Genomic DNA, 10,642 nt, shown 5'->3' with positions numbered 1-10,642 from the left:
AGGGAAGCTAAAGTAGGGGAAATATGATCTCTCTTTTTAATTTTCATCAGAACTCTTGCTGCAGCATTTTGAATCAGCTGAAGGCTTTGAACTGCATTTTTTGGACATCCTGATAGTAAATAATTACAATAGTCCAGCCATGAAGTAACAAATGCATGGACTACTTTATCAGCGTCACTCCTGGACAGGATATTTCTAATTTTGGCAATATTCCGGAGATGACAGAAGGAAATCCTAGAAACCTGTTTAATATTGGATTTAAATGACTTGTCCTGGTCAAAAAAAAAAAAACACCAAGGTTTTTTACTTTATTATCGGAGGTCAATTTAATGTCATCCAAGTTAAGTGATTGACTAAGCAGGTTTTTGTTTTAAAGACTTCGGTCCAAAGACGACAACTTCTGTCTTATCTGAATTTAGAAGCAAAAAATTTAAAGTCATCCAAGTTTTTATGTCGTCAATACATGCTTGCAGTCTGTCTAACTGGTTGGGCTCATCAGGATTAATGGATAAGTAATGCAGCATAACAGGCAACTGTGGCTCAGTAGGAAGAGTAGTTGTCTTGTAATAAGAAGGTTGTGGATTCAATTCCAGCTTCCTCCTGCCATAGGTCAATGTGCCCCTGGGCAAGGCACTTAACCTCAAGTTGCCTACTGATCTGCGTATCGGTGTATGAATGTGTGAGTGTTAGTGAGTGCAATTGGGTGAATGTGGCTCTAGTGTAAAGTGCTTTGAGCGGTCTGTATGACTGGAAAAGTGCTATATAAGTTCAGTCCATTTAACAGTAAAACTTTATTCTATGCTGCCTGCTAATTTTACCTATTGGAAGCATATATAAGCATCTCTATATAAGAGAATTGGCCCAAGTACTGAATCCTGTGGTAGTCCACAATTAACCCTGGAGTTTAAAGATGATTTATTATTTACATGAACAAACTGGAATCTGTCAGACAAATAACATTTAAACCAGCCTAGCGCTGTTCCCCTGATTCCTACAGCATATTCAAGCCTTTCTAAGAGAATATTGTGATCGACTGTATCAAATGCAGCACTGAGATCTAACAGGACAAGTGCAGACACAAGTCCATTATCTGAGGCAATAAGAATATCATTAGTGACTTTCAGCAGAGCTGTTTCAGTGCTATGAGCTTAAGCCTGACTGAAACTCTTCGAACAGGTCATTGCTGTGTAAATACTCACACATTTGATTAGCAACTATTTTCTCAAGAATCTTAGATAATAATGGAAGTTTGGAAACAGGTCTGTAATTTATTAAGTCATCTTGATCAAGCAAAGGATTCTTAAGCAAAGGTTTAATTACAGCCACCTTAAAAGCTTGTGGTACATATCCATTTACTAAGGATACATTAATAATATCTAAAAGTGGGCTAGTAATCAGAGGGAATGCTTCCTTAAATAATTTGGTTGGGATTGGGTCTAACATACAAGTTGAAGGTTTAGATGAAGCTAATATTTCTGATAACTCAGGAAGCTCCACGGGATCAAAGCAGTCCAAACACACATCAGGTTCTACAGTTACTTCCAATGTTGTCTCACTTGCTGAGGATTAAGTAATCATCTTCGGGAGTATGTCAAAGATTTTCTTTTTATAGACTCAATTTTATTTTGGAAGAATCCCATAAAGTCATGACTGCTGAGAGCTAAGGGAATGGATGGCTCAACAGTGCTATGACTCTGTTCAAGTTTAGCAACTGTACTAAAGAGGAACCTGTCAGAGTCTTCTCTTCATCCTGCATGCTGTTTACTTTCTTCCACCACTAAGGCACAGGAGCCGGGTCTGAGTTCCTGACAGGTGCACATCATTGCCTCATCAGCTGGAGGACTATATGTGGGCGGCTCCCCAGCACTTCTATGCCTGAGTGTTTTGACCACTGCGGTAGTGATCACCTGGCCATTACCTTGTAATCCTGAACAGTAGTTCTCTGACTAATTGCCTGTTCTGTTTTCCTTGATTCCTAGGCCTGTATACTGAGCTCCATGCTGGAGATCCTCTTGGAACCTCCTACAACTAATCTGGATTTTTTCCCTGGATCACTTTTGCTGCCGGGCAGCCGCTCTTGTGTACCCTCCAGTCTGATCGTGTTCGGCCTGCCCGCTCTCCCACGAGACCCCTCTGGATCATCAGACTTCCTGTGCAGCAGGAGAGCCCCAGACTCGCATCTCTCTTCCCCCGGGCGGATCCATCCCTGCCTGAACTGTGAGCTAAGCCCATTGAATTGGTTTTTTTTCTTGCCTTGGCCACCACTCACCATCTGCCGTTTCCTTTTCAGCCTGGCCTCTGGCCACACCACTCTCTGACTGAATTCTCTGAAAATCGTGTAAATAAATAATTGAATCCACGCTTCTCTGTTTGAGTGTTCTCTGTGCATGTGGGTCAAGTTGGCCTTCTTGTTGTCATCTATTAATGATGAGAAATAAGCTGTTCTGGCTTGGTGAAGTGTTTTTTATACAACAGTAGGCTATTTTTCCAGATTAAGTAGGAATCCTCTAGACGTGTAGAGCGACATTTTCTCTCCAATTTTGTAACATTGTGCTTTAAAGTACGTAGCTCTGAATTAAACCAGGGAGCTAGCCTCCTATGAATAGTTACCTTCTTTTTCAAGGGGGCTGCATTGTCTAAAGCACCACGCAATGATGAAATAACACTATGAACAAAAGAATCAATTTGTGAAGGGGCAGAAACAAAATTATTGCCCTCCTTTTTCTGTGTTGACAATACAATAGCAAGAAAAACAAAATGCTGTTTAATTTCAGATTAAACAGTTAATGTCAGATTTGATTATTCAAAATAATCTTTTTTCATTTTGGCTAATCCCTCTTTTACATAGTGGAAATTTTCAGTTCATGGAAGCAGGTTGCATTAATTTGAATCTTTTAAAATCTCCAGGTTCTCCCTCATCTTTGCATTGTGGAAGCTAATAATTAGTCTCTGCTGCCCAGTCAATGCCAAATCAAACCCATGTACTCTGCATTGTTTTCAGGTGAACCACTTTGGCTGAAAAGAGCGGGTTACCTTCCTCCCCCCCTAGATATCTAAAACCTCCTGTTTCGACTGAAAATCCAGTTTAGAAAAATCATGTTCCAGTGACAAGTAACCTTCAATTTTGTTGAACGAAATTTAAATACATGTAAGGTTACAGAACTTGTCGGTGAAAACACCATGCCCTCTGCATAGCTGAAGAGTACATAGCGACATGCTGGTAGCTGTCTGTGCTTATTGGGCTCAACACACTCACATTATGACTTTTAAGTAATTAATTAGCATTTTGTTGCAGGCCATAAGTATTTGATACAGAAAAACAAAACTTAATATTTGGTACTGTTGGACCACTTATTTGCTGAATATTGGACCATTTGCACATTGCTGGACGCCACCAGGCCTCCTGGTGTTTTTGGCCATTTTGTATCCAGGACACTCCGTGCCTACAGATCCCGTCGGACATTGCGACTGATATGACGGGGTGCCCCCAAGTCTGACATCACAGGACGCTATATAGGAAGGCGCCCATTTTGACCATTTGCCTGTGGGCGACTGTGGCTCAATAGGAAGAGTAGTCGTCTTGCAATCAGAAGGTTGTGGGTTCGATTCCAGCTTCCTCCTGCCATAAGTTGATGTGCTCCTGGGCAAGGCACTTAACTGATCTGCGTATTGGTGTATGAATGTGTGAGCGTTAGTGAGTGCGATTGGGTGAATGTGGCTGTAGTGTAAAGCGCTTTGAGCGGTCTGTATGACTGGAAAAGCGCTATATAAGTTAAGTCCATTTACCATATGCCTTCAGCTGGAGACCGTGACACGGTTACCATCATCTGGAGAAGAGTCCCGGGTGGATTTAATTTATTCTCTCTCGTTGGCCAACGACGAATTCATAACTGAGGTTTCTGGAATAAGAAGGCCGGACATTTCACTTTGCCGATCGAAAACGTGAGTTTAACAACTAAAAAACCACGGAGTTTCAAGGAGCCACCTTGTTTTGTCCTAGTCGACTGTGATGGTCAGATCATATTTTCCCTTTCGCCAAGGAGGCCAGAGGACGAAGATTGACCGCTTTTCCTGAAGTTAACTGTGGACGCACAGTAACTTCCAACTTCCACCCCATTCTCTCTCAACCCCACTCAGAAGGAAGACGACGACAAGTAACACCCATCTTTTATTTTTTATTTATTTCTTAGAAAGTCTGGGCAGGGTACAGGAGGTTTTAGTGCGATGAGATTCGCTATTTAATCTAATGTGTTCTGAATGATATGTGCATGTAACCTTTTTATTGAAACTTTAATTTGCCGTGTTTGATGTCTGGAGGCCGCTGCGCTCCTCAGCTTTGTGTGTGTTTTGCTGGGTTGTTGAACACCTGAGAGCAAGCGCAGGTGTGCTGTGAGACTGGACTGTTAAAATAACATCATGGTGAAATTCCCCATTTTCTTTTCTTCAACCTTACTGCTTGCTAGCTTGCCGCCAAACGTTTTATAACCCTTTGTCTGCTCAAGAGTTGGTGGAGGTTTTATGACTATAACTGAGTTACAGTTGGAGCTGTGCCCCACCTCCCCTCACCACCACACCCCTTTGTCATATTATCATTTTTGCCATAACTGCTGGTTTGATCCCATACGCATCCACTGCTGTTTTGCTTTATCTGTTTAGTTAGATATTTTACCCCTTTTGTGTAGAACTTTGCATGTTTGAGTAGGTGAGGATTATTATATATATATATATATAGCTCATTTCAGCAGCTTGTATCCAGGATCTCGTTCTATCTGTTATGACCCAAAGTTCATGGCCAGAGGTGAGGGTAGGAACGTAGACCGACAGTTAAATCGAGAGCTTTGCTATTCACTTCCTAGCTCTCTCTTCACCAGAAGAGCACAGCGTCCCCATTACTTCAGCAGCTGCACCAATCCGTCTGTCGATCTCCCGCTCCATTCTCTCCTCAATTGTGAACAAGACCTCAAGATACTTGAGTCAGGAACTCCCCTCCAACCTGAAGAGGACAAGCCACCCTTTTCCAGTCGAGAACCATGGCCTCGGACTTGGAGGAGCTGATCTTCATCCCAGCCACTCGGCTACGAGTGTGAAGCGGCTGGGACTGTAGGTCTAGCCAAGACCTACAGTGCATGCTGTAGGTCTCCACTAGAGAGGGCCAGCAGGACCACGTCATATGCAAAAAACGTAATCTACGAAATCCACTGGTCCCCACACCAAACCCCTTCCAGCCCTTGGCTGCACATAGACATCCTGTCCATAAAAGTTATGAAAAGGACCAGTGACAAAGGGCAGCCCTGCCGGAGTCCAACATGCACCAGGAACGGGTCCGACTTAGTGCCGGCAATGCGGACCAGACTCCTGCTCCGCTTGTACAGACAATGAATGGCCCCTAATAAAGGGCCCCCAACTCTGTACACCTGGAGCACCCCCCACATGGTACCACGAGTCCACAAAACACATGGACAGGTTGGGCAAACTCCCATGAACCCTCGAGTACACCGCAGAGGGTATAGAGCTGGTCCAATCTTCCTCGACTGGGACAAAAACCACATTGCTCCTCCTGAAGCCAAGGCTTGACTATTGGCCAGACTCTCCTCTCCAATACCCTGGCATAGGCCTTACCAGGGAGGCTGAGGAGTGTGATCAGCCTAAAGTTGGAACACAGCCTCCGGTCACCCTTCTTATGAAGGGGGACCACCACCCCAGTTTGCCAGTCCAGAGGCACAGTTCCCAACCCCCACGCAATGTTGAAGAGGCATGTTAACCATGACAGCCCCACAACATTCAGAGACTTGAGGTACTCAGGGCGGATCTCATCCACCCCTGAAGCCCTGCCACCGTGGAGCTTTTTAATCACCTCTGTGACTCCAGCCTGAGGATGAAAGAGTCTAACCCCGATTCCCTAGCTTCTGCTTCCACCAGGGAATGCGTGCCAGCAGGATCGAGAAGTTCCTCGAAGTGCTCCTTCCACTGCCTGATAATGTCCCCAGTCGAGGTCAGCAGTAAACAGTGTTGGTGAAGCACTGCTTCCCCCTCCTGCTTCCCCTCCTGAGGCACCAGACAGTTTGCCAAAATCGTTTCCAGGCCAACCGGTAGTTCTTCTCCATGGCCTCACTGAACCCCTCCCAGGACAGAGTGTTTGCCTCAGCAACACCCCAGGCCGAGGTACGCTTGGCCTCATGGTACCCCTAACCCGTCTCAGGAGTCCCACAAGCCAAACACAACCGATAGGACTTCTTCTTCAGCTTGACAGCATCTCTTACTGCCGGTGTCCACCACCAGGTTCTGGGATTCCCCCCACAACAGACACTGCAGAGCTTACGGCCACAGCTACGAACATGGTCCACTAGGACTCTATGTCTCCAACCTCCCCCAGAATTTGGTCATAGCCCCCCGGAGAAGAGAGTTGAATACATCCCTGGCCAAGCGCTCTGCCAGACAATCCCAGCAGACCCTCACTATATGCTTGTGCCTGCCAAGTCTTTCCGGCTTTCTTCTCTTCCAGCGGATCCAACTCACCACCAGGTGGTGATCAGTGGCAGCTCAGCCCCTCTCTTCACCCGAGTGTCCAAAACATGTGGCCAAAGGTCTGAAGACACGACCACAAAGTCGATCATCGACCTCCTGCCTAAGGTGTCCTGGTGCTAAGTGCACTGATGAACACCCTTATTCAATTCAATTCAATTCAAAGAGACTTTATTGATCCCTGAGGGGAAATTAGAATTCCAGTACAACCCATCCAAACATACATCATGACACAAGACAAGGGGGGGACGGGTCACCGGGGCTTTGCTGCCCACTCACAGGTGCTGCCCTTGCTAGATGAGAAAAGAGGCCACATTAGGTAAGTACAGGGAAAAAAATCATATTTCACACTTTATCCTTAGCAGGATACAGTTTGAGATTGCAAAAAACCTCAGCACAAAGAAGCAACAAGTTGACAAAACAACATCATGCCGGGAACGGTGAAGGTGGTGTGAGGGGTGCATATGTTTATCTTGAGCATGTGTGTGTGTGCAAGTGAGTGTGTGCAAGTAAGTCCATGAAGCACTGTCACAGAGGCCAATGTCCTTGATGGTTCGTTGGAATGTACATCAACCGGCCAAGTTCTGAGCAGGTCCACAGATGTCCTCAAGGAAAGGAGGGGGCAGAGGGAGCAGAGCGTCATGTTTACATAACTTCCAGGAGAAGTTGAAGATAGCCAGCCATCAAGGCCGTGTAGGGGAGCCAGATTCAGAAAAACAATAATTATTTGGGTTAGGCTGACTCTTAATTTTCCGTCAGCCTTGAGAGTCTCGCTGGTGCTTCTCAAAGGCAAATCCAAACAGCCAAATTCCTGGTCTTTCTGCCAGATCCGAGCGAACAACTTTCTCCAAGATTTATCCCATTTCACCCCTGAGTCCAGGAACCGCAACCTGTGTAAGGATCACATCCAGTCTGCAATTCAGCTCACGTAACATCTCAGTCTGAGTGTTGATCGCTCTGAAGATCCCATCACACATGCCAGGCAGCCTCACAATGGCCAGAACAGCTGCTGACATTCTCCGAATTTCTCGATATGCCAGGTAACCGCTGACTCCAAAAAGCAGAAATCCTGATATCAAACATCCAATTATATGCACATCTTCCACATACAGTGGCAAGAGGTTGAACTGGTCAACCTCTTGCCACATTTCAGGCTTCAAACATAAAGATATAAAATGCACATCGAGATACTTAAATTCTTGCCCATTCTTCCTCCCAAGACAGCTCGAGCTCAGTGAGGTTGGATGGAGAGCGTTTGTGAACAGCAGTCTTCAGCTCTTTCCACAGATTCTCAATTGGATTCAGGTCTGGACTTTGACTTCGCCATTCCAACACCTGGATACGTTTATTTGTGAACCATTCCATTGTAGATTTGGCTTTATGTTTTGGATCATTGTCTTGTTGGAAGATAAATCTCCATCCCAGTCTCAGGTCTCTTGCAGACTCCAACAGGTTTTCTTCCAGAATGGTCCTGTATTTGGCCCCATCCATCTTCCCATCAATTTTGACCATCTTCCCTGTCCCTGCTGACAAAAAGCAGGCCCAAACCATGATGCTGCCACCACCATGTTTGACAGTGGGGATGGTGTGTTCGGGGTGATGAGCTGTGTTGCTTTTACGCCAAACATATTGTTTTGCATTGTGGTCAAACAGTTCGATTTTGGTTTCATCTGACTAGAGCACTTTCTTCCACATGTTTGGTGTGTCTCCCAGGTGGCTTGTGGAAAACTTAAACGGGACGTTTTATGGATATCTTGGAGAAAAGTGCAGACTTGGTAGTCTGCACTGTGCAAGCAATCATTTCAATATGATTGCTTTAAACGTCTCCACAATAGTATCTCGGATCTGCCTGGTGTGTTCCTTGGTCTTCATGATGCTCTCTGTGCTTTGAACAGAACCCTGAGGCTATCACAGGGCAGGTCCATATATACGGAGACTTGATTACACACAGGTGGATTCTATTTATCATCATCAGTCATTTGGGAGAACATTGGATCATTCAGAGATCCTCAGTGAACTTCTGGAGTGAGTTTGCTCTGCTGAAAGTAAAGGGGCCGAATAATATTGCACGCCCCACTTTTCAGTGTTTTATTTGTTAAAAAAGTTTGACGCATCCAATAAATTTCATTCCACTTCATGATTGTGTCCCACTTGTTGTTGATTCTTCACAAAAAAATTGACTTTTATATCTATGTTTGAAGCCTGAAAGGTGGCAAGAAGTTGACCAGTTCAAGGGGGCCGAGTACTTTCACAACGCACTGTATGCTTGAACATGGTGTTCATTATGGACAATCCATGACTAGCACAGATGTCCAATAATGAAACACCACTCGGATTCAGATTGGGAAGTCCATTTTTCCCAATCACGCCTCTCCAGGTGTCATTGTCATTTCAAACGTGGGCGTGAAAGCCCCCCAGCAGAATAATGGAGTCCCCAAGAGGGGCACTATGCAGCACCTCCGACAGGGATGCCAAGAAGACCTTGAACTCTGCCCTACCGCTCAGCCTATAGGCCAAAACAACAGTCAGAGACCTGTCCCCGACCCGAAGGCGCAGGGATGCAAGGGATGCAGGACAGAACTTAGTCTGGGCCACTCCAAATGGACTTATTGGTGCTTAAGTCAAGAGATTCTGCCACCTGTGCTGTGGATCTCTGCAGTTCCACCAGAGTTAATGCAGGACTTTTGGTTGCTTCTGTGATTCATGCTCTCTTTCCCTGCTTTGTCAGATTTTGTGATGTGACCCCCCCCGGGTCTTATTAGCTACCCCACCGGCTCACCAATGCCGAAAGGTTTCTGATGCAGGCTCTGAGGATAGGATTGTGTAAGAGGGGTGTGTGATTGCTCTACAGCTATAAGCAAAATTACCTGGTTTCCAATTAGGTTACTCTGATCAAAGGAAAGTGAGTTTCACACTGTTCCTTGGAAACCTGTTTACTTTTCAAGGCGTAGTGTGGTGGTGAAGCCCAGAATCCAAACAGCAGGCAGAGTTGTGGTGAGTAAGGTTTTTAATTAACAAAACTCATTTTAGCAGATGGTGGCAGGCAGGCATGACACACAGGCAAACAGACAAGGACAGGTTTGGCAGCAAGGGCTTGGCAAAAGAGGCTTGGCATGATCAGATGAACTATGAATGTGTTTGCGACAAATAAACAGAATAGAGGAGTGTATATGGTGCAGGTGAAACAGGGAGAATGATTGCATGGTGCAGGTGGACTGAATAAAGCTAATTGCTAAGGCATACTGTTGCAAGGAGTAAACACAAAACACAAAATTGCCGAACTAACCTCTACAAGAACATGATCAAACCTAAGAAAAGAACTAATGCACCACCTGGAAAACAATGAACAGATGCAGGATCTAAAACTCAACTGTGAGAACAAAATAAGAGAAAAACCAAAAACCCCCAAATGATGACATATCTATATGAACATAGGAAACAGTGTTTATATTTCTGCCAACCTATGTGTTACATTGAACCAACCTTTTCTGATTAACATAAAATGTTATGCTCTGTAAGTGCTCTGCAACCATCTGATGGAACAAAATGGAAAGAATGGATGGAACAGGGTAAATCTAGACTCATCAGACCATAAGACCTTCTTCCATTGCTCCAGAGTCCAATCTTTATGCTCCCTACTAAATTGAAGCCTTTTTTTGCCAGTTATCCTGACTGATTAGTGGTTTTCTTAAAGCTGCACAGCTGTTCAGTCCCAATCCCTTGAGTTCCCTTCGCATTGTGCGTGTGGAAATGCTCTTACTTTCACTATTAAACATAGCTCAGAGTTCTACTGTTGTTTTTCTTCGATTTGATTTCACCAAACATTTAAGTGATCGCCGATTATGATCATTCAGGATTTTATTCCAACCACATTTCTTTCTCGAAGTCAATGGTTCCCCACTATCCTTCCAGTTTTTATAATGCGTTGGACAGTTCTTAACCCAATTTTGGTAGTTTCTGCAATCTCCTTTGTTTTCTCTGCTTGATGTATGCCAGTGATTTGACCCTTCTGAAACAGACTGACATATTTTCCACGACCACGGTATGTGTCTTACCACATGGTTGTTTAAGAAATGAGAAGCAACTCATTGCACCAGTTGGGGTTAAATAACTTGTTGCC

General features: G+C 44.7%; 1 long non-coding RNA gene across 1 annotated transcript; it reads left to right on the top strand.

Moving 5' to 3' along the window:
• Positions 1-1,905: 1,905 nt before the first annotated feature.
• Positions 1,906-2,360, top strand: LOC124859937. Its single transcript, XR_007036226.1, has 2 exons — positions 1,906-2,217; positions 2,291-2,360. It is a non-coding gene; the product is annotated as an uncharacterized LOC124859937 (long non-coding RNA).
• Positions 2,361-10,642: the final 8,282 nt, after the last annotated feature.

Source organism: Girardinichthys multiradiatus, chromosome 23 (assembly GCF_021462225.1).
Source record: "Girardinichthys multiradiatus isolate DD_20200921_A chromosome 23, DD_fGirMul_XY1, whole genome shotgun sequence".
NCBI lineage: Eukaryota > Metazoa > Chordata > Actinopteri > Cyprinodontiformes > Goodeidae > Girardinichthys > Girardinichthys multiradiatus.
This window is presented reverse-complemented; position numbering and strand designations above follow the sequence as displayed.